Source organism: Crocuta crocuta, unplaced genomic scaffold (assembly GCF_008692635.1).
Source record: "Crocuta crocuta isolate KB4526 unplaced genomic scaffold, BGI_CrCroc_1.0 scaffold145, whole genome shotgun sequence".
NCBI lineage: Eukaryota > Metazoa > Chordata > Mammalia > Carnivora > Hyaenidae > Crocuta > Crocuta crocuta.
In genome coordinates, this window is record NW_027530857.1 from 3,292,891 (window position 1) to 3,319,331 (window position 26,441).

Genomic DNA, 26,441 nt, shown 5'->3' on the forward strand with positions numbered 1-26,441 from the left:
ATTTCTATCCTGTCACCTCTAACCCTACAGACAATTATTTGTTTCATTTCTGTCTCTCCCCCAGGATGTTCGGGACAACTTGGTGGTAAAGAACATATTTTGGGACGCCTGGGTGGCTCAGTTAAGCATCCGACTTCGGCTCAGGTCATGATCTTATGGTTTGTCGGTTGGAGCCCTGCATCTGGCTCTGTGCTGACAGCTAACTCAGACCCTGGAGCCTGCTTCCGATTCTCTGTCTCCCTCTCTCTCTGACCCTCCCCTGCTTACACTCTCTCTCTCTCTGAAATTTAAAAACAAAAAACATTTAAAAAAAAGAACATATCTTATTTAACTTTGATTTTCTAGGACGAAACACAGGTCCTGGCATATAGGAGGCATTTGATAGTGTTTTCAGAATGGAGAAAGGAAGGAAGGAGGGGAGGTAGGGAGAATATATATCAAAATATAATATTGTACCATTTTTTCTTTCTAGAAAACAGGCATGTGGTAAAACTTTGACCACTGTTTCTATAAAACACTGAAGCTAATTACTCAAGACATTTCAGGAACTCAATTAGTAGTGCAGGAAAGATAAATATTGGGGCACCTGTGTGGCTCAGTCAGTTAAGCATCACAGCCTTGATTTTGGCTCAGGCCATGATCTCATAGTTTGTGAGTTCGAGCCCCGCATCTGGCTCTATGCTGAAAGTGTGGAGCCTGCACGGGATTCTCTCTCCCTCCCTCTTTCTCTGCCCCTCTCCCACTCACACACACACACACACACACACACACACACACACACACACACACAATCTCTCTCTCAAAAATAAATATTTAACAAAAGAAAATATAAATATTATTCATTTTCCTATTGTACTATGTGACCCTTGGTGAGATACCTTAATCTTAAGATTTAAAATTAATCTTAGTGACTAGAGTGGACACTGGTCATGTTTTTTTGCTGTCCAGATGCAATGTTTGGAGAATTGTCTCCTTCTCTGGGGGAAGAGAACCCCTGTCTACAGCAGCTGCAGACATGGGCTACCCATCCACCTTCTCAGTATCCCTTGCAGACAGACTTATGTGTGCACAGGGCCCACTTATTACACATGCCCATAAGGAATTGGACCCAATGATAGTATGGTATAGAAATAAGAGGACAGTTCTTCTCTGGTGGCAGGAATGGTGCCAGTAGCCTCAGAATTCAGCACCAGTGGTTGTGTGGACCACAGTGACCAGGGGGCAGAGGGAGGGGGTCAGGAGCAGTGTCTCCATCGGCGTACTCTGCAGAGGGACCTTAGCCAAGGGTCTGAGCTATTGTCTTCCTCTGCTTCTGTCCAGTTCCAAATCTGGTCCTCCAGCATTCTTCGTGGTTCTCTGCAGCAACCAATCTTTTCAATAAATTCCTTTCCTGCTTATAATCTTTTCTGTTGCAACTAACAAACCCAAAAGATCCAGAACTCTTTGGTGACTCACAAATGCTTCTGGCTTCAGGGATTTGGGTCTACCAGTGTGTATGACTTGTAGGAGTCTGGCTGATAAAATCTCTCATCCACAGGTGATTCAATGGTTAGTTCATTCCATCTTATTAGAAAGATTTTTTTCCAGGCAGACTATTATAAAAGGTTTTCTTGCCCTAACTCACACCCTTTTGTGTTAGCACAGTGCCTGGTATATATTAGGTACATGATAAATGCCTGCTTAAGGAACTCTGAATGAATATTTCAAATCCAGGAGACTCACTTTACTGTATCAAATTTGGTGATGTTAAGGTAAAACCTTACAAATAGAAGCAAGAAAGATGGTCTTTAAAGAACCTCTTCCCACATGTGATTTGATGATGAACTTACTTAAGAGAAATGCTTGCAGATATTCTAGAAGGATATGTTGTTCAATTCAACAAACATTTTTGATCCTTATGGATCCTTTCCTGGAACCGTTCTAGGTGTTCCTGCTCAAATTATGTCTCGAACTTAATCTCAAGAGATAAATCCCAAACTGAATCTCTGTGACCCTTAGTTTCCTCTTTAGAAAAAAACAGAGATGATAATCCTTCCTCAAAGGGTTGTTACCAAAATCAAAATGTTATCGGTGCTCACTTCTTTTTGTCTTTATTGTTCCTGTCTATATTCCCAGCATCCTCTCTTAAATTCAGTCCCAAAACCCTCATGAGCACCTTCTCTGCTCCACTACTGACTGAGTCACCATTGACGAAGATGAGTAAAGGGCTGTGCCTACTTTCAAGGAGTTTGCAGTGTAGTCACAAAGATGGATGGACAAATGAAACCCAGTGAACACTGTGAGTGATGGTGGCAAACGTGGGTATTGCTAAGGAAGTACAAGGAAGGGTAGCTAATGGATGGAGACATGGCAAATTCGAAAAGAGTCCTGGAGATGTCCTCGAGGGGAGTCTTGAAGAGACAAAGTTGAGGGAAAGAGAAAGGAATGACTTCCAAGAAAAACAAACTACAGGGGCAACTACTGCTTCCTACATGGAAAACACTCTTCCAGAATTTCTGGAAGGTGAAGTTAAAGATGCATTTGGAAGGAATCCCAGTCTGTAGAGGGAGGTGGCTCAGATCATGGTGGCTAGATATATTAGAAAAGGGGAATGGGAGTCTGGGTGATATGGAGCCTCAGGATTCTAAACAAGTAAGTATTTTCAAAACCTCTGTCTAGCAATAGTATGGCAAGTGAACATTGGAAGCCACAAGACTGAGAGAGGGGAGGTCCAGTAGGAAGGCATCATCCCTGGTCCAGGTAACTGATTGTGTTGGTCAAAACTAGGGAAATGGTAGAAGAGACAGGGATGGAGAGAGTCGAACAAGGTTTCAAAGACATTAAACATGTTATGAGAAGGCCTATTAGTGACCTCAGGGCTCACCTTTGTTCTGCTTCCTAACTATTCTCTTGGTGCAAAGGGGTTGAGCTGATGATGATAAATGGTCCCTTGGCACACACGTTCCCCACCCCTTCATCTTCAAATAGGATGGAATTCCCACCCATCAGACACTGTGCCCAGCACCAGGCTGTGACAGCATGACTCCAAACCACCTTTGATCTACATTCAGAGATCGCATACATAATGGAAAGGCTTCCAATATTTTCCATGTCAGGAAACATTTTTGACCTGGTGTTGTCATTCACCTTTCTGGAATTCCTGGTAAGATATTTTACATTTTTCAGACAATACTATTCAGAAGCTCAAAGGAATCTTTAACTAGGATTTCTTTTCATATTTTCACTGGACAGCCTACATACATTTAAATCAAATAGGAAAAAAAAAAAGAAAAGAAGCCAAGAGGATATTAAGGTAAACACATGATAACCCTGGACAAAAATGTCGGGAATGGCTTCCCCGTTCTGTCAAATAGAAATGAGGCCAGACAGTTATTTCATTGGGATTTACATTCTCCGCCCCAAACAGATCTAATCTCATCCTGGTGTTCACAGGCTTGGCCAGCAGGAAAACAGTCTAAATGTGGACTGAAGAGATGTAGATACACTGGCTCCGTTCCCAGGAGGCCAGGTCAGGATGAGAATCAATATTTCAATAGCTTGGTATTAGGAAACGCACATATCAAATCTTGCCCGTCAAGGAAACAAACGTTAAACCCACAGACATTCTGTATCTCTCATGGACGGATAGGGATGAAGTGTTTGCCTCATCTGTGGAAATGTACCCCATTATTCTTGTGCTTTATATGGAGCAGTACAAGTTGTGTAAAAAATTCTCAGAATGAGACCTAGGTTGCTTTCAGGACTGCCGTAAATAAGATCTTAAAGCCCCCGATAAGCAGCTTTGCGGGGTACAGCAAAGAGAGAGCAGGGCTCTAAATGCAGTCGTGTTATTTAGAAAATAAAGGTCACAGGAATCAAAAGAGGTAGCATTTGGCTTGGGTATGCAGCAGGCTTTGCTCTGATTTGACAGACCTCCCCTGGGGACCCCCTGCCCCAAACATTTGGAAAATCCAGGCAACCAAAAGATAGTCCCAGCCAACTGGTACCTTTCCTGTTTGTATCAAAGGAAAAGCACTGAAACCACAGCATGATTAATATCAGTTCACTCACTGGGACATGCATCTGCAGGTATAACTCAGGGGGAGGACGTGGGGATTTCACATTTACCCTTTTTCCCCTCAAAAAGAATGAATGAAAGCAACTGTATTTAGACAAGGGGTTTTCCTCCAGCAGAGATTATGTCTCTCGTGTCCCAGGGCACGCTCAGATGTCCCAGAGCCACACAGGCTTTTTCTAGGGCATGCCTTGGTCTAGCACTTCCAGGTGTCCAGGAAAGAGAAGAAATGTATGGNCATCAGATCAAAGGAGTCTCTCCTGGGTTCTTTGATCTCTTGATAACCACATTTAGCAACCTCCCCTGGCTGTGCCTGGGGCAGGCCGCCCTCCCTTCAAACTCCCTCATCTTTTTCTCGTTTAAATAATTCAACTGCTAAACATTTTCAAAGGGGTGGTGGAACTAAGCAAGTGCTTTCAGATCCGACTCGTTTGCTAGACTTAGTGAAGCCCCCTTACCGTACTAACGCCAGACTGGAAAATAAAAATACGCATCATGGAATCCTAAAAAAAGGATGCCTATCACTTGTAACACCTTACCTGACTTCCACTTGTGCAGCAAGTCCACAGAAGTGGGGCAGTGAACACAACTTCACCTCCAGAGATGCCTGGTGGGGCCGGGAGGGGGAGAGGTGCCCCTGGTCCTTGTGCTAGTAGAGGCAAGGATCTGAGGTGCGCCCGCCATCACGTCAGTCCTCGCCCCTCCATCCTTCCCTCCCCCAGGTCCGCAAGATGAATAGATGGTGCTCCCTCCTCGGGCCCCACATCATCCGGTGACTTTCGGTGCTGAGTGTCCTTACCAGGTGCACCCAGCGTGTTCCGCTCAGAAATGACCTCTATCGGGGCGCCTGGGTGGCTCAGTCGGTTAAGCGTCCGACTTCAGCTCAGGTCATGATCTCATGGTTCGTGGGTTCGAGCCCCGTGTCGGGCTCTGTGCTGATAGCGCAGAGCCTGGAGCCCGTTTCAGATTCTGTGTCTCCCTCTCTCTCTGACCCTCCCCTGCTCATGCTCTCTCTCTCTTTCTCTCTCAAAAAAAGAATAGCTTTAAAAAAAAGAAAAAAAGAAAAGAAATGACCTCTATCAAAACATTAGGGAGGGAGCAGAAAAGCCACGCCACGGAAACTGCTTCTGCAGTCAGATGATGCCAGGTTACCAGATTTAGCAAATAAAAATACAAGACAGCCAGTTAAATTTGAATTTCAGATAAATGACGAATATACACATATATTTTTTTTTTACCATGAGTATGTCCTATAATATTGCATGGGACACATTAATAGTAACTAAAAAAATATTCATCGTTTATCTGAAATTCAAATTTAATTGGACGCCCTGGCCACCCTACTAGGACCGTCTGTCACCTTGGAGAACATCTCAGGGTAGCCTGACTTCAGGGAACAACAGGGATTGATTCGTGAGTGTGGCCCAGGAGAAAGGAAAGGGACTGCCATTTGCTGAGCCCCCGTATACGTTGTATCCCACGGGATCCCNCACTTGGATGGAACTAAAGCCCATGAAAGTCAAGCTTCTTTCCAAGTGGTGCAGGTAGGCTTCTACCCCAGGCAGTCCTCACTTCGAATCCAAGATCGGGCCACTACCTACCGCTCTCTCCTCTCTCCCCAACGAGGCATGACAGATCCTGAGGCTAATGGGCTGGTTTCAACATAAACAGGCCTTTTTCATTCCAGATATATCTTTTCATGTTAATCCAAAGTTCTAGATCTTATCCTCTAGAACTCTCTGTTTTGGCACTGAAACTGAGGGGTGTGGGAAAACCACTGTAAGAGAGGGAAGGAGATCTGAATGGAGTGTGGGGGGTGTGGGGGGTGTGGGGTGTGGGNGCTTTTGTAAACTCATTAATCTGTCCTGAATTCAAGCTGGGACACTGGCATATTGTGAAATGCTGACTTCCTCATTCCCTGGGGCAGTAGTTCTCAAATTTAAGTGTGCTTCAAAATCACCTGGAGGGCTTGTAAAACAAATTGCTGGGTCCCGGCCCCGCCCTAAAGGTTCTGCCTTACTAGGTCTAGGGTGAGGCCTAAGACTTTACATTTTTTTTTAAGTTTATATCTATCTATCTATCTATCTATCTATCTATCTATCTATCTATCTATCTATCTATCTATCTATCTATCTATCTATCTATCAGGGAGAGAGAGAGAAAGAGAGAGAGATAATCCAAGCAGGCTCCACCCTGTCAGCACAGAGTTCAATGTGGGACTCGAACTCACAAAACCGTGAGATCATGAACTGAGCTGAAATCAAGAGTTGGATGCTCAACCGACTGAGTCACCCAGGTGCCCCCAAGAATTTCCATGTCTGATCTGTTTCTAGGTCCCCCTGATGCTGCTGGTCGGGGGATCCTACTCTGAAAACCACGGCTCTGGAACAAAAGAGAAGGCTTCCCTAAAAATAATACAGGTATCCACTTTTCAAAAGTTTGCATTATGTCACTTTGCTTTTACGAAAGACCTACGTTAGTATCTGCTTCCACTAACTGAAGAAAATCCTAAGAGGATTTTCACTTTTACGCAAAGAGGCAAAAACTGAAAATCGCATTCAGCGTGCATTTTGCAGGGAGCCCCTTTTAGAAGAGGCAGTGTGTCTTGAGATATGAGAGACCTCACAGAGCCCCTTTCCCGAGAACTATGCTCAGCATCGAGCCCCCAGGGCTCTGAACCCTGTAAGCATCTGTGTCTAACCTGAGTTTATTGTGTGCAAGGTGTGTCCTAAGGTGTCAGAAAAGCCTAACAGGTGGAGGTCTGAGAATGCTCAAATAAACTTTCTTTATAAATTAATGGTAATTGCTTCTTTGTTTCACACGGCTTGGGGTTACAGAAAGTTTCAAAGAACAGTCTTCTTTCGGATCATGGGGGAAATCTGTCTACAGTATACGCACGGCCCTATGGAAGTCAAGGCCATTTCCACACCTGTCGTACCCAGCACTTGAAAGTCTCCCACAGTCCTTCAGTGAAGTCTACATCCATTCCTTCACTCAGCCATCCCCACAGATAGGACTTAGGCGCCCACCACGTAGCAGATACTATGTGGGAGCTCAGGACACACAGATGGACTAGACCCGGTTTGGGCAAGTGCACAGGAGACCATCATGCAAATAAAGTAACACCAGCGGAATGAGAGGTGTTATCGAAGCAGATAAAGTCAGTCACAGAGGAAGAGAGGAGGGAAAGGGAGGGTCCTCAGTGGATGTAGCCCTTGGGCTGAGTTTGGAGATGCAGGAAGACAACTGGAGGAGGGACACTCCAAGCAGAGGGAACAGCATGTGCAAAAGCACAGAAGTGGGAAACACAGGAAGTTCAAGAGCTGCAAGGAAAGTACCATGACTGATGTACATGTCATCTTGGTGACAGGTGGAGGGTGAGTGCCGTGAGGGAGCCCAGCAGGTGGATCCTGATTAAATGCTTCAGTTTCTCTTCTATCAAGATGAAGACGAGGCACTAGGTGGTTTTTAGGAAAGGGATGCCGTTCAGGCCTACGCTTTGGAACGGTTATCTCACTGGAGGGGTCAGGGATGGCAAACTTGGAGGCTCTTGCAATAGGACCCACTGGAGGTAGAGTGTGACTGAGGTTAAGGGTGCTCGGAGTTGGATAGAAAAGCAAAGACTGTTGGTCTGTAAAGGAAATGTTCACATCCATTCTTGTCTAGTCTCCGGTGCCAGAGGATCCTGGCTAAATGTGGGGGAATAAATTTGGGGAAATATTTCTGTGTGTTCTCGTATTGCTATCTGAGTAAGTCTATGCCTTCAACTGCATTTCTGTTCTGGCAATGACCACCCTGTATACGACTTCTTCTTCTTCTTCTTTTTTTTTTTTTTTTTTAAGGTTTATTTATTTTTGAGAGAAAGAGACAGAGCATGAGCAGGGGAGGGACAGAAGGACAGTGAGACACAGAATCTGAAGTAGGTTCCAGGCTCCGAGCTGTCACCGCAGAGCCCAATGAGGGGCTCGAACCCGCAAACTGCGAGATCATGACCTGAGCTGAAGTATGATGCTTAACCCACTGAGTTACGCAGGTGCCCCAAACTTCTTTAAGTCAGTACTGATTGTTCAATTTTACTCTCCTCCCTATCACCATTTATTTATATAAATTTATATTTATATGATATGCATATATATCACTGACATTTATTTATTCATACCAAATCATTTAGTAGCTTACTGGCAAATAAAGGGACAGCTGAAATTCAGTATGACACATGAAACACTAGAGATATTTCGAAAGACCCTGTGAAATCACAGAGGAAAGAAAGTTGAACCCAAAAACAGTTAATTGTACAACAATTAATTTTCAAATCACTCTGCAATTACTTTGTGGACTTGAATAGAAAATATCAATTCATTCCCTACATTGAAAATGATTTCCCAGAAGATTATGTATTCTTTATACAATGCCTAACAGAGCCCCTGTAGCAATGGCACTTGATAAATACATTTTGGTAATTGAGAAGAGTAATTAAACTGTTTTAGTCTATTCATTTCACCAGACTATCAAAATTCTAAAATAAACAGAACAGTCTTCATTATTTGACTTTCCCCAAATAACAAATATTTGATTTTTTTAAAATGTTGTTTTACATATGGTAATAGCAAGAGTGTAATAGCGAGTTATCAAGTATAGAAACCTCACTCTGGTAGGGAGAGCTTGACTTTACAGAGGTCAGTGGGTGATAGACACAATCAGAGCTCACTGCTGAGGACACAGGAGGAAAAGAAACACAAATGTTCAAAATATTTTTAATGTTTATTTATTTATTTTTTGGGCAGAGAGAGAGAGAGAGCAGGGTAGGGACAGAGAGAAGAAGACACATAATCCTAAGCAGGCTCCAGGCTCCAAACTGTTAGCACAGAGCCCTATGTGGGGCTCAAACTCATGAACCATGAAATCATGACTTGAGCTGAAGTCAGACGCTTAACCGGCTGAGCCACCCAGGTGCCTCAAGAACATCAATGAGCAAGAGTCACAATTTCAGGAGATGAAAGCCTCTTACAGAGATCACCCTCGCTCGTATATCGGGAACGTGACCCAACAGCAGGAGAATGACCAGTCACTGGAATCTCTTTAAATCATCTTCCAGAAATTTGATGCCAAAGGCTTAAGATGGAGATGAGAGACTTTATACCCAAGGGCAAACCCTGCTCTGGGCTCCCTGCGGGTTGTGGGGTCATCTGGACATCCCGAGAACAGCAGCTGTCCTCTGGCGAGTCACCCTGCGGTGCCCACGGTCACTGTTTGAGAGCTGCCAGCAGCTGTATCCAGTGGGAGCCCAAGGAGGTAAAAATCCCCCCTGAGCCCGGGGCCTCGACTTCACGGGGTGGGGGTGGAGGGAACCCACAGCTCTGCAGCCGCAGGGACTTCTGAGATAAAACTGAAATAAAAACATTACTGGAAAAAGAAATGAGAGAAAAATTAAATAGGATGATTTGTGATCTCTTTTGCTGGCTCTTTGCACGGAGTTCATGACTGCGCTCGGTGCTGCTAAACAAATTCAAGATTGGCCCTCAGGGTTGGTAGCGACGTGAAGGCAGCTTCTGGGGTGTATCCCGGATCCGTCCCGAGGCTCCAGGGGACCCGGCAGACTCCGGGGGGCAACGAGGACCTAAGGTGCCCGGGGCCGGTCTGCACCTTCTGGTCCTCCGCCGGGGAGGCTGCTTGCTTCTCTCCTGGTCACCTGGAAATCCTGGGTGTGTGGTTTTTAGCGGGCATCTGTGAAGTTCAGTGTGGACGTCAAAGCAAGCACTGGAGGGGCGCCTGGGTGGCTCAGTCAGTTAAGTGTCCGACTCTCGGTTTTGGCTCACGTCATGATTTCAGGGTCCTGTGGGTTCGAGCCCTGCACTGGGCTCTGTGCTGACAGCGCGGAGCCTGCTTGCAATTCTTTCTCTCCCTCTCTCTCTGCCCCCACCCCCTACTTGTGCTGTCTCTGTGTCTATCAAAATAAATAAGTAAACTTAGAGAGAGAGAGAGAGAGACTGGAGAAGATTTTAGAAACTAGTGCACCATAAAAATTGTCAATTCTGGGAAAATTACAAAATAAACTGGGCTCACCACTGTCGCCCTCCTTTCTGCTTTCATCACTCCTGTTGGACGCTGGGGCCCTATTTCTACCTCGGGCCCCCCCAACTGCCCAGCTGTTTTCTATCTACACAGCAGTCTGCACTTTGAACTCCTCAGAAAGCCATTTTCTTGTGTTTTTTTTGAAAAAAATATTTATGAAATTTAATTATTTATTTTGAGAGAGAGAGAACACCTGCATGAGAGCCGGGTAAGGACAGAGAGAGAGAGAAAATCCCAAGCAGGCTCCATGCTGTCAGCACAGAGCCTAATGTGGGGCTTAATCTTACAAGTCATGAGATCAGTCATGATCTCGAAATCAAGAGCCTGATGCTTAGCCACCTGAGCCACCAGGCACCCCAAACCCGTGTTCTTAAAGCACACTGTCCACTGAAGCTCTCCCTCCTTTTCCTCACCCTGGGTCTATTTCCAATCTGTGGACCTCCCCAGATTCCTTTCTCACAGCATAACTGATTTCAGGTAAAAAGCAAACTGACCAGTTACTTATACTAAGGTGTGAACAGCAGCACAGCAGCCCGCGGACACAGTTACTTGCTCACTGTGCTCCCCTTCCTTGGAGCCATCAGCCAGCAGACTCACTGGTTTCTCAGGCTTCTTTGTAGTCTGGGGTGACCACAAGGTGTGAAGACACAAGCCCCCGACTGCTGAGGGGTGTCTTTGAGAGTGTTTTCCTGATAGAAGGGGACAGACGCATCCCGGAACCCTCTGAAATCCTTCTACTCACAAGCAGGTACGTGAGCCGGAGGCCAAGCTGCAGCCAGCAAGAGGGGAAGCCCCGAGAACCAGGCAAAGGCGGGCGCTGCCTCACCCCCTCACCTCCCCAGCTCCTTGCAGCATATGCTCTTGCTGAAGCGCTCCATTCGCGGTGAACCCCACCCCGACCCTCGGCCCCTCAAATCCACCACTCAGGCTCTATTCCCTTGGACAGATTTTTTCCCCCCGGGCCCCATCTGCAGCTAGAGCACACCTGTCCCTCCCCGAGGCTGAAGGAAGACGGAAGGTACTGGAACTCAGTACCTCAACTCCCGAATCCTGACCGACCCACTGCTTTCCAGACTCCTCCATGATCTCTGCCTCGCTGTTCTCCTGGTTCCTTCCCCCTTTGTTATTACATAGTTCAAGTTTTGGTCAGAAAGACCCCAGTTCCTATCGCGGCTTTGCCAGGAGAACTGGGTAAAGTGTGATTTCTTTCACCCTCGAATTCCTCACTTGTGAAATGAAATCATGGCACATTTCATCGTGGGTCATTATTAAATACAAACAACGTAACGTGTAAGCACGGAATACGTGTTTAATGACTATGAGCCGTACGGTCAGGGTTTATACCAGCAGCAAAGACACGTGTGACACCTGGGGCCCCCTTGCTGGACACCGGGGATTCGATTCATTCCCTGGGTCGAGCATCTCCTTATCCCCCAAATCCCCTTTATTCTGGAGAGGGGAAAAGTGCATTGTCACAAAGATGGATTAAATTTACTTAAATTTATTTTTAATGTTTACTTACTTATTTTGAGAGAGAGAGAGAGAGCAGGGGAGGGACAGAGAGAGAGGGAGACAGATTCTCAAGCAGGCTCCATGATGTCAGCACAGAGCCTGATGCGGGGCTCGAACCCAGGAACCCTGAGATCACGACCTCAGCCGAGGTCAAGAGTTAGATGTTTAACCGACTGAGCCACCCCGTCTCCCGAGTTTAAATTGGGTTTTAAATGTTCGTTACTTTAAATTATTTATTTATTTTTTAGTTAATTAGTTTGTTTATGTATGTATGTATTTATTTATTTATTATTAAGAGAGAGAGAGAGACCAAACGCGAGCTTGGGAGGGGCAGAGAGGAGTGGAGACAAAGCATCTAAAAGAGGCTCCAGGCTCTGAGCCATCAGCACAGAGCCTAACGCAGGGCTCGAACTCACAGACCACGAGATCGTGGCCTGAGCCGAAGTTGGACTCTTAACCAACTGAGCCACTCAGACGCCCCTCCACGTTTGTTATTTTAGTAGAAGAAGCTGGGATGGAACGAGAACCCGAGACCTACAGCCAGAGCGAGGGGAGGAGGCTGGGAGCCCCGAGAAGGAGAGAAGGACACAGAGAAGGAAGCAGAAGGGAGCGGGCTGCCGTGCGCCTGCCCCAGGGACAGCCCTAATTACACGCTTTTCTTCTCTGTTGCTGTTTTTGCCTCCTTTGGTTTAAAAATAAAGTGTCCTGTTTTAGCTCTAATTACGCCTTTTAATTTTCATATTTATAAGATTAAAATTGCATAACCTGCCCGGGATGAACTGTGACCTAAGGCACTTGATGGGCATTAAAAAGGGAAGGGGAAAAAAAAAGCCCTAAGCTCAACCCAACGAGGCAAAACGCTTCTGTAACCAGGAGAACCTTACTGACTAGTTTCTGCATTGTTCTCCCAGGCGAGGAAAACCATCTCAAAAAACAAACTTGTATTCTGGGGCAGTTCCCAGAAAAGACGCAGGTAGGGTTTGGTGAGATGGGATTTGGGTTTGTTTTTTGGAGCTGGGGCGGCGGTGAAAGGTCGGCGCGGTGGTGCCATCTGCTCTGGTGCCGGGTGCCTGGCTCCCGAAAGCCTCACCACAGCCCCCCGAAAGCCTCACCACAGCCCCCCGAAAGCTGTGCGGCGCAGCACTTAGCCAAATGAAATTCCATTGTCTAAACATCTTCTCCTCAATACGTTAAACAGCTACTGCTGAGTTTTAAAATGTCCTAGAAAAACTCTGGTGGTCGAAATTCCAGAATAATTTCCCTAGGAGAAAGCTGCTAAGACTATTTCCCCCCCCAAAACAAGTTAATAAGATGGAAAGATGGGGGCAAGGCGGCGTGTCGAACATGACGGCCCATGAATGGGTTAGGAGGCAGAGGAGGCAGGGATGTGCGGAGAGGAAGAGGTTTTTACTTTTATTTTATTTAAAAATTTTTAAATGTTTATTTATTTTTGAGAGAGAGAGAGAGAGAGCACAGGGAAGGGAGGGACAGAGAGAGGGAGACACAGAATCCAAAGCAGGCTCCAGGCTCCGAGCTGTCAGCACAGAGCCTGACGTGGGGTGGGGTGGGGGGCTTGAACTCATGCACTGTGAGATCATGACCTGAGCCGAAGTCAGATGCCTAACCCACTGAGGCACCCAGGCGCCTCAAGAGGGTTTTTAAATTAGGGCTGCATTGCCTTCTGGGCTGCAAACAGCGCTGCTCATGCGTATGAAAGCCCAGCAGCTCATGCCCTCATTTGCTCAACGCACCACAGCATGTTTCAGGCCCCCTCCTGGGTCCCGGGCCTCCAGACAGGGCTTCTCCGTGGGGTGAGGGCTCCGTAAGGTCAGCCTGGAGCAGAGGCAGCTGCCTGCAGCCGTGAAGGCGTCACACAAACAAATCCCATGGCAGCCCCATGAGAACAAGATGTGAACCGTGCGCCTCCTGACTTCAAACTGGATGCCGTCCTTACATCGGTGTTGGTACTTATAATTAGTTCCGACTCTTCTGCACTCGGCCACCACCTCATTCATCATCGTTGCGACGGGAAGCCACCTACACCCACTAGGAACTAAGAGCCTCATTTGGCCCCCAACCTGTAACCAAAGCTTTAGTGCAACAAAGTGAGATACAGGGGCTTGGACTTTATTGTCTTCCCCTTTCTTTATTAACTCTTTTTAGAATTGTTTTTCTTATTTGAGAGAGAGAGAAAGAGAGAGAGAGAGGGAGAGAATCTTAAGCAGGCTCCATGCTCAGCTCAGAGCCCATCTCAGGGCTCGATCCCATGACCCCAGGATCATGACCTGAGCAGAAATCAAGAGTCAGATGCTCAACTGACTAAGCCCAGGTACCCCTACTGACTTTTAAAAAATTATTATTATTTTAAATTTTTGTTTATTTATTTTGAGAGGGAGAGAAAGTGCAAGCAGGGGAGGGTCAGAGAGAGAGGGAGACACAGAATCTGAAGCAGGCTCCAGGCTCTGAGCTGTCAGCACACAGCCTGACACAGGGCTGGAACCCACAAACCATGAGATCATGACCAACTAAGCCACTCAGGTGCCCCTATTAGCTTTTATTATAAGCAGGTGGGCAGGAAAATAGAAAAGAGGAATCAAGAGCCTGTACTGCCTACAAACCAGTTAATAAACTCCTAAGTTAAGAGACCAACCCTTCAGCTATGGCTTCAATTGTGCTCCCCCCGACCCCCATGTTGAAGTTCTAAGATGCAGCTCCTCAGGATGGGGCCTTGTTTGGACAGAGGGTCACTGTAAGGGTAATCAGTAACGATGCCATACTGGAGAGGGGCGGGCCCTACTGCAGTATGACGGGTGGCCTTATAAAGGCAGGAGTTTGGACACAGAACAAGCACATAGGAGAACGCAGTGTGAAAGTGAAGCTTGAGGCCAGCATGGTGCTTCTCAGAGCCAAGCAACCCCGAAGATGGCCAGCAACCCCCAGAAGCTGGAGGAGAGGCCTGGTTCCCCTCCCGGCCTCAGAAGGAGCCAGCACCCTCCATGCCTCGATCGTACACTTCCAGCCTCTAGAACTGGGAGACGGCAAATTTCTGCTCTGTGAGCTGCCTGGTCTGTGGCACTTTGGACCCCAGCCCTAGAGAACTCAGCACGTAGAAGTATAAATCCCAGGATTCACACACAGGCCCCTCCGATCATGAAGAGTGCGGGCCCCCATGTAGGCTTCAGACAGCTTCCTGAAGCTTCCCTACTCCGCTTCGTGTTTGTAGAGTGATGTGTAGCGTTCTCCTAGTATTGACAGGAATCTTCATCGCGATTAAGAATGTCATTGCTCAGTCATTCGCCCCGGGGAAAGTCTTGTCCACATCAGGTCATTAGTAGTTTAATTTAGTTCCCGTACACCTGAGGTCTGATGAAGAAGAGAGGGGACCTGACCACCGTCTCCGGCACTTCCTATAAAACCACCTCACTGCATTCCTTCTGCTTCTTCAACTTGCCCCACACATGCTGCCCCCACTCCACGGCCAGCACAGATGCGAAGGGAGCGAAGGAAAAGTAACTGACGGGGCCTGAACCTCGATGTCTCCTCTGCCACGCAACCGTGATTCTGCGTGAAACCCCTAAATACGTGAAAATCTATTACTGATACGACCAGTTACTAAGGGCGCAGCGGGCATCAGGAAGGGAGGCAGGAATCTTCCGAGGCACCGACTGATTTCATTTGGTTTCATGACTGTAAATGCCAGCAGATCCCAAATGGAACTGTCCCTCTGTTACCCAAAGCAGGCCGATTTGGGAAGCCCCCCAGCGTGGGATCGCACCCTCCTGTGGCTCAGGGACAGCTGCTTATGCTGGGAAACACTGGCATCAACAGGAACGTGATGCAGGTTGAATGACTGTTATCAGGCAGATTTTCTGAACTCACTTGTGCCACAATAATCCATCCGGGTGGCTACTTACATGCGAACCGGTCATGCAAATATGTTTCTTCCTGGAAATACACAGTGAGATGGACTGGCGCTCCATCATCCTTTCCAGGCCATTTCCTTGTGTTTACATTGCCTCACATTACCTCACTTTGATCTTACTTTTTCCTTCCAAGCTCCAAAGCTGGAATTTAAACAAAGCTCCCGACCCCCGCTCCCCACCCCCCGCAAAAGCTGCTCCCTGCACAATCCGTCCTAATGATTCTTATAAACAGAAAGACGGAAGTCGGGTATAACATGAAGCAGGGCAGAAAATTATGGCTTTCACTCTATGCCCCTGAAGGCAACACCTTATGTCCACTCTGCAAAGTGCCAAAGAGAGCATTTGGTGCTTAAAAGGAGAGAAAGAATGACCACAAATGGGATCCAACATGTGGTGCCGCCATGAGGGTTTTCCAGTCAAGTCATGGGAAGAGGAGAGATTTCTGGGCAGGGTCATTTTAAGCGGTTGTTTGCAAAAGAAAAGATTTTAGGCCCCTGTGGAAGTAATTTGGCAATTACATGTTGTGCAATTTGCCTCACACGGGTGCACAGAAGCTACACCTTCTGTGAACCTTCTGAGGGTTTTGCTTCGTTTCCCCTCTCCGTGACGGCTTTGGAGCCCTCTCCTTAAGGGTAGTGACCAGGAGAGTTGCCAGTTGGTTGAGTGTCTGACTTCAGCTCAAGTCATGGTCTCGTGGTTCATGAGTTCGAGCCCCACGTCGGGCTCTGTGCTGACAGCTCAGAGCCTGGAGCCTGCTTCCGATTCTGTGTCTCCCCCTCTCTCTGCCCCTCCCCTGCTCATACTCTGTCTCTGTCTCTCAAAAACAAAAACAGACATAAACAAAAAGTAGTGGCCTGGAACAGGAAGCTGCATGCACTGGGTAACATGAAGCAGAGAGAAGAGCTCAGTGTCTGCAGACAGACAGAGGTCTGGGTTTAGTGGGGGCTCTGCTGCCTTGCCCCTTGCCTGATCCACCTCACCACACAGGGTTGTTGTGGAGGATTAAATGAGATAATGTGTAAAATGCAAGCTCTGATCGGGAGCAAGTACTCAATGATAGCTTTCAGGCTGCTGTTCCAGACCCCGCTGGGCACGTGGGACATCCGGGTGAGAGTGTAGAGGCGCGTTGCCCTGACCCCTCTCAGTGTGCCATGGGCGGCACAAATGTGACGTAAGCATGACTGTTTGCACCTCTTCTGTGTTTGGGTACTTGCATCTCAGGCAGTCCATCCCATGTCCTAGCAGATTCAGACATGCATTTCTTTTTTTTTTTTTTATATTTTTTATTTATTTCTAGGAGAGAGAGAGACAGCGTGAGCAGGGGAGGGTCAGAGAGAGAGGAAGTCACAGACTCTGAAACAGGCTCCAGGCTCCGAGCTGGCAGTCAGCACAGAGCCCGACGCGGGGCTCGAGCCCACGAACCGCGAGATCATGACCTAAGTGAAAGCCGGATGCTCAACCGACTAAGCCACCCAGGCGCTCCCATACATGCATTTCTCTTGAAGTGGGTGGGTCCCCTCTGCCCGCAGCTTCTCATGCACGTTCCCAAATGCCATTCCCAGCCCTAGGGCACCACCATCCGCTGCTTTCTTTCTCTCGAGCCCAGGCTGCCGGGCACTGTTGCAAAGAGTCAAGAGATGGGTCATTCATTCATTCATTCATTCATTCATTCAACAAGTGTATACTGAGCTCCTTGTGTGCGTGGAAGGCACTTTGTGGGGGTCGACAGCCACGGTGGTCCTCATACCCGCCACACTCACAGCTTGGGGGGGGGGGACAGTGAGTGGACACACACCACATGCGCGTGTCACAGTGTGACTAGTGCCGTAAAGGAAATGGCTGACCGAGGAAGAGGGAGAGCACTTCACCAAAGCAGCCTGAGAAGGATGAGTGGGGTTGCTCACAGGGAACAGCATGTGCAAGGTCCCTGGGGAGGGAGTGTGCCCGGCACACCGGGGGACCCGGAAGGCCTGTGGGGGGGAGTGAGGACCTGGAGGGGAGGAGAGGTTCGACTCGGGCTGGCGAGGTCATACACACAGGGCTGAGGTAACACCAGGCCCGGAGGTCCCGGCACGCGTAGAGTTTATCCTCAGAGAAGCGGGGAAGCACAAGCAGAGAATGGACATGACGGGGTTAGGGTTTACCAAGGCTCTTTCATATCGCCCCCGAAACTGGGCCGTTTTGGGGTCCCTGTGGGCCTGTGCTGGTCCTGCCTGGAGGGGTGAAGCCTTTCCACCCGGTCCTCACCCTTAGAGACTCCACCTCAGGTCCCTCCCAGCCCTCACCGCCTCCCATCTACTCTCTCTCCCTCCCCTCCTTGTGGTAAAGCATACCATTGCGACACTTAATGTCTCCGCCATGTTTAAGTGTGCAATTCCGTGGCATCAAATACACTCACAATATTGTGCAGCCACCTCCACGGTCCATTTCCAGAGCTTTCTCATCATCCCAGACTGAAGTCTGTACCCGCGAAACAACATCCTTTCTGTTGACCTCCCTCCTCTGTGCCGCCATCAGCTTCCACCCTGCCTCTGGGGGGAGAGTGTGCCTCTCTGGTGCCAAGGCCTGTCCTTCCAGCATAGTGTGAATGAGTGAATGAATGAATGAATGAATGAATGAATGAATGAATATGTGTATTTAAAAATCTTTCCTTCAGTTATATAATCCCTTGATGGGAGACTCAACTGCTCCTTCACTTCAACGCCTGGGCTCGCGGTTATTCCATACTCTGCCTGTATTAACACCAGCTGTGTGCCCAGCCCCAGAGACTGTCAGCCCTGGCCTCGCCACAGCAGGTGACGCTGGTGACCGCCCCGCCCTGTCCACCTGGAAGTTCTCTGATGCCTCGTCGCCTGTCATGTTGTATTACAGCCAGCCCCTCACACGTGGAATGCCTCCTCTTTACACCCTCCCCTCCTCCCGTCCCTAAAACACAGGCACCTCTTGGATCTGCCTCCACCATCGGCCTCAGTTTTCCAGCTGCCCAGCGGGACATTTCCCCGAGGACAGCCTGCCAGCCTTTCAAATGCACAAGGTCCGGAACCGCACTCGTAATTTCCCCTGACCAGGCCCAACTTCACTTCCGGCTTGCGTGTCCCCAGGCCACGACTGCCAGTGCCCTCCTTCAGGCCTCGGTGAATGCTTCTCCTCTGCTACGGCAAGGACCTCCTTGATGTCCGACTCCCTTCTTGCCTTGCAGGATGCACCTTCTCTGCTCCTTCCAGATGAATCTACCTAAAACCTGGGCTTGGGCAGAGTGCTCACCTGCTCAAACACAACAGTGACACACAGAGACACACCTCTGGCCTGACAGTCCACCGTTCCCAGCCCACGTCATATCTTACCTATGACAAGAGACTGGACCACACGACTCCAGCATTCTGCGGCACCTGACCCACCCCTCCCCCTTCTTTCTCCAACTTCCTTCAGCTGACGCTCTTGCTTCCTAAAATCTTCTTCGATTCTCTCTACCCAAAGCAGTTCCTCTGTACAGCACTTTGTGGCAACGAACCCAGTTCTTAGCTGTGTGCCTAATGTTAGTCTTTCCCTCCATTCTCTTCTCCAAACCATCTTGCCTTGACAGTAAAATTACAACCGGATGCCTCGGTGATTTGTCCTGGGTTCTCCCCACCTACCATCTCTGAGGCTGGGATTTCAGCACAGGGAGGCCTGGTGGAGTAGAAAGAACAAAGGTTCTGGGGCATCTGGGTGGCTCAGTCAGTTAAGCATCTGACTCTTGGTTTTGGCTCAGGTCATGATTTCAGAGTTTGTGAGTTCGAGCCCCACATCGGGCTCCGTGCTGACAGTATGGAGGCTGCTTGAAATTCTCTCTCTCTCTCAAAATAAATAAGCATTAAAAAAAAAAAAGAGCTCTTTCTATTCCTTGGCGTTTGTTTCTACAGTAAAACCTTATAGTTTGAGAGCATAATTCGTTTTGGAAATGTGCTTGTAATCCACAGCACTCATATATCAAAGCGAATTTCAAGAGCCATTGGCTCCGTTGTGATTGGATTACATTTGGCGTCACCTACAACTCGTATTGCAAGACATCGCTCATTTATCAAAGTTATAATTTATTAGAAATGTTTGCTCATCTTGCGGAACACTTGCAGAACAAGTGACTCGCAATCCAAGGTTTTACTGTATATTTTAAATGTCTGCCTAGTACCAATGATGCTCAAGGGCGAATCCCAAGGGAGAGAGTGAAGGAGGTACTGGCATGGCCCGCGCATGCCTGTCCCCTGCCCTACTCGCCGTGTACCTGCCCAGCACCCCTCTTCTTCTGGAGAAAGGATCTGACTTGGGGCACACATAGCTGGACGCAGAATGGCTCACACCGAGTCCATGTGACACTCCCATCAGGAGTCCCTTGGGTACTTATCAAGTTGCAAACACCCAGTCTCACCCACACCCACGGAATAAGGCTACGAGGGAGTGTGGTCGGAGGGCTCTTTCTTGCACTTAGCATGCCCTTTTGTCCATGTGCTAACACATCTTAGGGATTTTTTAGTGGAAGGTGCTGTCCACCACAATGGGAAGTTGGGGATTCACGGCCAATTAGTATGGAGAGTGTAGGAGGCTGGAGATGGGTGGGGGGTATATTTTGAAAACCAGAGGTCTTATTAATAATGTTAAAGTCTCACTGCCTTTGGGTCACACCACCTGAGTCTACTCATATAGTCTGTCTTCTCTAACTAGCTGGCACCTCAAATCTATGCCAGTTTAGAAATTCTGAAAATAGTTCTGTCACTGAGCTTTTGAAATGAGCTGTCGGCATCACGAATGTGACACCCCTCTTTCAGGGGTTTTAACTTCTTCCCACATTCAGTTATAACGATTATATTTCGTGCACTGTTGAAGGAGCAAATGACCAAATTAAAACCACTCAGAGCTATGCTCCCTCTCCTCTCCCTTACATGCATACAACCAATATATACTCCTATCTGCACACAACTTCCTTATAGGACATGGGGACATTCAGCCACAGAAGCCTTCACAACAAATTTGAGAGATATTTAGAATCCAGCTAAAAGAGTTTGTGGAACGGCCCCATGCTGCATTTTTTTTTCCAAAAATAATTCTCATATGATACAAAAATACTTCTTTTTACTAAGGAGCATTAATATTTTCCAGGCTTAAGTGAAAATTGTGTCCGTATGCACCTTAATTTTATTCACAAACATATGTGTATATATATATTTTTTAATGTAAAAATAAGGTACATAAAATATATGCATGTGTGTATATATGTATGTGTATATACATGTGTGTATATGTATATGTGTGTATATGTGCGTGTATGTGTATATATGTCTGCATATATGTGTGCATGTATATGTATGTGTGCATATGTGTGTATATGCATGCAAATGTGTATATATGTGCGTATATATGTATATGTATGTATGTATGCATATGTGTGTATATGTGTATGTCCGTGTATGTGTGTGTGTGTATATATCCTCAAAACTATCTTTCTCAGCTGGGGCCCCTCTTTCCTGCCTAACATTTTTTAAACAGATGAAGCCTGGTATACATGGCAGCTTTGATTGGTTGTGTCCAGAAACCATGGGTGCTCATGACAATGCATATTCCTGGGCTCTGAATCTTACTAACTACATCAGAATCTCAGGGGGGGATGTGCATGTGTCTTTTTAATAAGCTCCCCTAGGGACGCCTGGGTGGTTCAGTCAGTTAAGCGTCCGACTTCGGCTCAGGTCATGATCTCACGGTTCATGGGTTCGAGCCCTGTGTCGGCTCTGTGCTGACAGCTCAGAGCCTGGAGCCTTTTTCAGATTCTGTGTCTCCTTTTCTTTCTGGCCCTCTCCTGCTCATGCTGTGTCTCTGGAAATATCTCACAGTGTACAGGTGCTCCATATAGATGTGTGCATCACTGTTTCCCCTGCTTTTGATGGGGGGTCATGAACTGTTAGTAAGAGAACGGGTGGGCAAAGAGCCTCACACTAACAGCATTTTCCCTGTTGACCCTTATTTTATCAGCCAGCTAATAGTGATTCTGCTGCATTTCCAGAGCCCCTCAGACTTAGGATGGATGGACGGTCCCATTTTGCTCTTCCATGGGCTAATCCCACTGACTGTGTACCAGAAGCAGACAACATTACCCTGAACCTTTATTTTAGTCTGAATTTAAGTACCACAGACTTCTTCTTCTTCTTCTTCTTTTTAATATTTACTTATTTTGGGGGAGAGCGTAAGCAGGGTAGGGGCAGAGAGAAGGGGACAGAGGATCCAAAGTGGGCTTTGTGCTGACAGGCTGACAGTAGTGAGTCCAATTTGGGGCTCAACCTCACGAACCGTGAGATCATGACTTGAGCCAAAGTTGGATGCTCAACCGACTGAGCCACCCAGATGCCTTAGTACCACAGACCTATTTCATCTTCCGTATTGGCTACAGGCACTTGGACCTCAGACTAACTGTAGATTCTTTCTAGGAATCAAGTAACACTTTGGCAAGTGAGTTAACAGTATGGCTTGATACTGCCCACGACACCCTCTTCAGAAAAGAGAACACTTGTTTAATGGTACTTGGAATCACCCTCATTTTATTTTTTTATTTTTAAAAAATTTTTAATGTTTATTTTTGAGAGAGAGAGAGAGAGAGAGAGAGAGAGAGAGAGAGAGAGAGAGAATCTGAAGCAGGCTCCAGGCTCTGAGCTGTCAGCACAGAGCCCTATGTGGGGCTCGAACCCATGAACCATGAGGTCATGACGTGAGCCAAAGTCAGACACTTAACTGACTGAGCCATCCAGGCGCCCCGGAATCACTCTCATTTTAATGAATCCTCCACAGCCTATGGAATTAAAAGTTTGGAAAACCAATATCACAATATATTTGGTGACTGAAAATACCGTTTAGAATTGGGAAAGGATATGGAAAGACAGGGAAAAGGACTGAATAATTCAAGAAGTAGTTTTTCATATTAGTGATATTAAGAGCTACAGGCATCGTTATAAAGTTTTAGGATTAGCATTTGGGACACTATCTGCTAACTTCTTTCCACTTTTAAAAAAAACATTAAGTTTAGTATTTTAATTTTTTTACAGCTTAATTCCAGGTACCATCTAAAGCTGCATATTTCAAAATAACAATGCTGGGGCCAATTTTTCTAACAAAAGAAATTCTTTAAAACTATCATTTTGAGTAACAACCATTCAACAGTGCCTTATTCCAAATAAAAATCTCATTTCGGCTTCCCTTCATTGCAAGATTTAGGCCTGGCTGGAGCTAAAGTTTTCCTTTCCTGAGCTGGTTGGAATTTCCATGAAGGTCAGGGTTGATCCCTGCAACGGAGGGTTAGACAGGTCAGCGATTTGGCAGTAGAATAAAGAGTTCGGCAGGAACCAAAAAGCAAGATCACAAAGAGCACTAAGTACAGCCTTACTCCCCAAAATGGAAAACAGTTTAGCACACCATGCGCATACATGATGCAGATGGACAGAAATGCTTAGAAACCAAGGAAAGGAGGAAAACTGGTTTCTTCTGCTGCTTTTTTCTCCCCTCAAAGATCTCTGAGTCTGCAGAGGCACACCCAGCACATCTGGCTTGTCTCCAAAGCTCCAGACTCTAGTGCTGCTGTAAAAATAGCTGTGAGCTCGGAGGAATGAAGAGCAGCAAAGATCTGTGTTTCTGAAAGGGACTCTGCTTGGCTTCAGCCTCCAAGATTCTCACGGTGGACCAACTCATTTGTCCACGTGGGTGAATGTGGTCACGGCGAAAATCACATTCACGGGGCAAAGAGTTAGTGAAGCAAAAGTCTCCGAGAGTGTTCGCGCTTTGAGGGGAAAAAGGAGAGTCACTCCAGATGTTGCTAAGATAATGCTGAGCTGTTGCTATAAAGAGCTGTTGGAATGGCATTAGCTCACATGGAAATAATGTTTGAATGAGCTGGGAGTGATTCCTGGAGCTTGCCCCGATGCTGCATGGATCTAACGCACCCTGGGTCATTGCAGAAACTAGCTTCAGGTACCGAGCTCGTAGAAATAGTCCAGCAGAACTCTGGTGGAAAGAGACACCACTGCCAGCCTGGGCAGGGGTAAAGACAACTCTGAGGACCGAGAAGAGACCTGTTAGGACAGCTCAAGGTCACGCAAAATGCTTAGATGGCACCACAGAGATGTGACCAGGGAGCCCGGGTTCAGAGGACCCAGTGGGCCCCGGTACCTCTGTGGCAAAGAAAGACATCTTTCTTCTTCCCACAACCGTTGGGCGAAATCTGCCACTGTTCACTTATATATATATATATATTTTTTTTAATTCATTCTCTGTGATAAACAATCCTGATGACATGAATTGATTTTACATGATTTCAGTGCTAATGAAATGTCGAGATTGTCAGCTCGAATTAAAATCTCTCTTTTTCAGGGTGAATAGATATGAACGTGTTCTTTGAAATTAGGCTTTGAGCTTGAGTCTAGAGCTCCTGAGGAAATGATGCAACACCCCTCCCCCCCATCCTCGTATGTATTATAACATAAAACAGTGTAAAAATACTCGCAGATGTGCCTCTGCCTTAACCACATGATTGCTAACGGCTGGCTCCTCACTCCCCACAGAAGCGCCTATCACTGAGCACCTTGTAAAACTCAGCCTTAGAGGGGCTTACCGTAAGAGGACTTCTCTCGGCTCGGCCACTGTGGGCATGAGATTCTTGACATGAATACTTCAGGGAGGATCTACCAGATCTGTCTTGCTACTAGGGGTAAAAAGAGTGCAGAGAACCATCCAGGCCACAATCCTAAGTCAGCTGTTACTTGGGAAGGAGGCAAGGCTGGCTCCCAGCTGTGGGGTGTGAGGCAGAGGGAATCTACAGATGACAGGAGGGGGTTGCCTTAGGAAGCAAGAAACCATCTGAAAAGCCAAATGGTGGAAGAGTGGGTAGAAGGAAGACGGAAAAAACTAGAAGAAAAGGTTAAGATTAGAAAGCCACATGAAGGACCCAGCGGGTTTGGAAGGCGAGAATCTGGAGTGTTTCTCGAAGCCACTGGTATTCAAGGGAATGGAGATTTTACAGAGAAATTGGAGAAACATGTGGTAAAGCCATTAAGGACACCACGTCAGTTCAGAGGACCATTAGAAATACCTTGGTGGCCTTGAACTCAAGTCCTTAGGAGGAAGACAGGAGGTTTTGTTGAGCATGTTGAATAGGATGACTCTCTAGTGAGAATTAGACTCAGGTTACTCTTGTCTTGCAAAATACAAGGTAGATATTGCACAGGACAGATACACACTAAACAATGATTCACTGTGGATCTAAAATTCACATTTAGCTAGGCATCCCATATTTTTATTTGCTAAATCTGGCAATTCAGATTCAGTTTACAATGCATCCTGGGATTACTTGTACAAAATGAACTACAAAGTTTACATAGTGGGTTTCACACATGCCTCCAATTCTGTTTCCTCTAAGGAACCAGGGGCGGGGAGGGGGATAACCTTTAACATAATATGGCTTAGGAAACAGTTCCCCTTGATCTCCAGTCTTCATGCTACCGTATATACCACATGTGGCTTCTGAACCACAAATCACACCAACTGCACTATGGCGGCCCCTTATTGTCCCCAGGCCCTTACTGCTAAGTCTTCATCTCCCTGATGCATTTCCTCTGAGTACAGTTGTTCAGCACCGAGTCCATAAATCATTATAAATTAACTTCTACAGAAGGCTTTGTTTGCCTCCAAAATATGCTTCAAAAGGCTTAATAACCTGTCTTCCTCATGAACTTAGGAAAAGCAGCACAAAATGGCATAGCATCCGTTTTCTGTGCCATAATCATCTCTACGTGGTGTAGCTTTCCAATCGCTATACTTTCTTCTCTGTTTTGTTTATCTTTCTCTCAGGTGCAAGAGACCAGGCTCCATGGAGCCTGTCCACACCTTCTAGAGGATTCGGGGTGCTGTGGAATTCCGTTTCCATTTTCCATGTCCATGGCTGACAACCTTACCCTCTGCCATGATGCCAACTAATAGCTCCATGGGGATGACCAAAACCCGTCTCCTGCTGTGGTTTCCCTCCCAAGTTCCAGACCTATGTATTCAACTGCCCACCCCACCTGGCACCAGGGTGCTTCATCAAAAGAGCCAGGAAAACATTGGACCCCCGGGTTGCAGGCCATTCCTATAAAGGCATGACAGGAGATGAAGCACCCTGCAATCACAGGAAGTGGTTTTACACTGGAAAGAAGAATGCTCTGCAGGTGGCCTTTTCCAGAGGCCTTTAAAGGATGAAAGACCATGGACTCGTGGAAGGGAGTTCCGCTTTGAAGAGTAGATGCAGGGCAAACAGCCCCATTTTCTGAGACAGAGGGGCTAAGGGAGAGTCTCTGTGGTTCAAGGAAAGTGACAGAAGCTCCCAAGGCTTGATGGAGGATGGAGGGACAAAGAGGGGCAGAGGAGAGGGTGCTACCCGGGACTGGGGCGGAGCCTGGCCGAGAAGGACCTTTTCCTTCCTTCCTTCTCTCACATGAATGAGATCAGGCGAGTTTTGGGTTTGTTTTGTTCTTACCACAAAGTCTTATGGAGGCTAACATTTCATGGGTGGTAACTAGAAGTTCGAGAACACCCTCCTTAAGGAGAATGGTAGCATTTCGCCAATAATATGATATGCAGGGACGGGCGGTAAACCACCTCTGTGGGGTGACCGTCTGAAAAGGTAGATGTGGTTAGCGCAGTGGTGTGTTTTCACAGCTTAAAACTTCAAATAAGATTACAGACTAGGTTAATATTCTGTAGGATATTGGATTTGGTTTGCATTTCAAAATCAGAGTTCATTAAATTTGCAGTGCAGTTGAGTATCTCCCATTAAGAAGCACATCTTGGACTGTCATTACTGGGAAATGTAGGTGTTGACACTTCCTTCATTC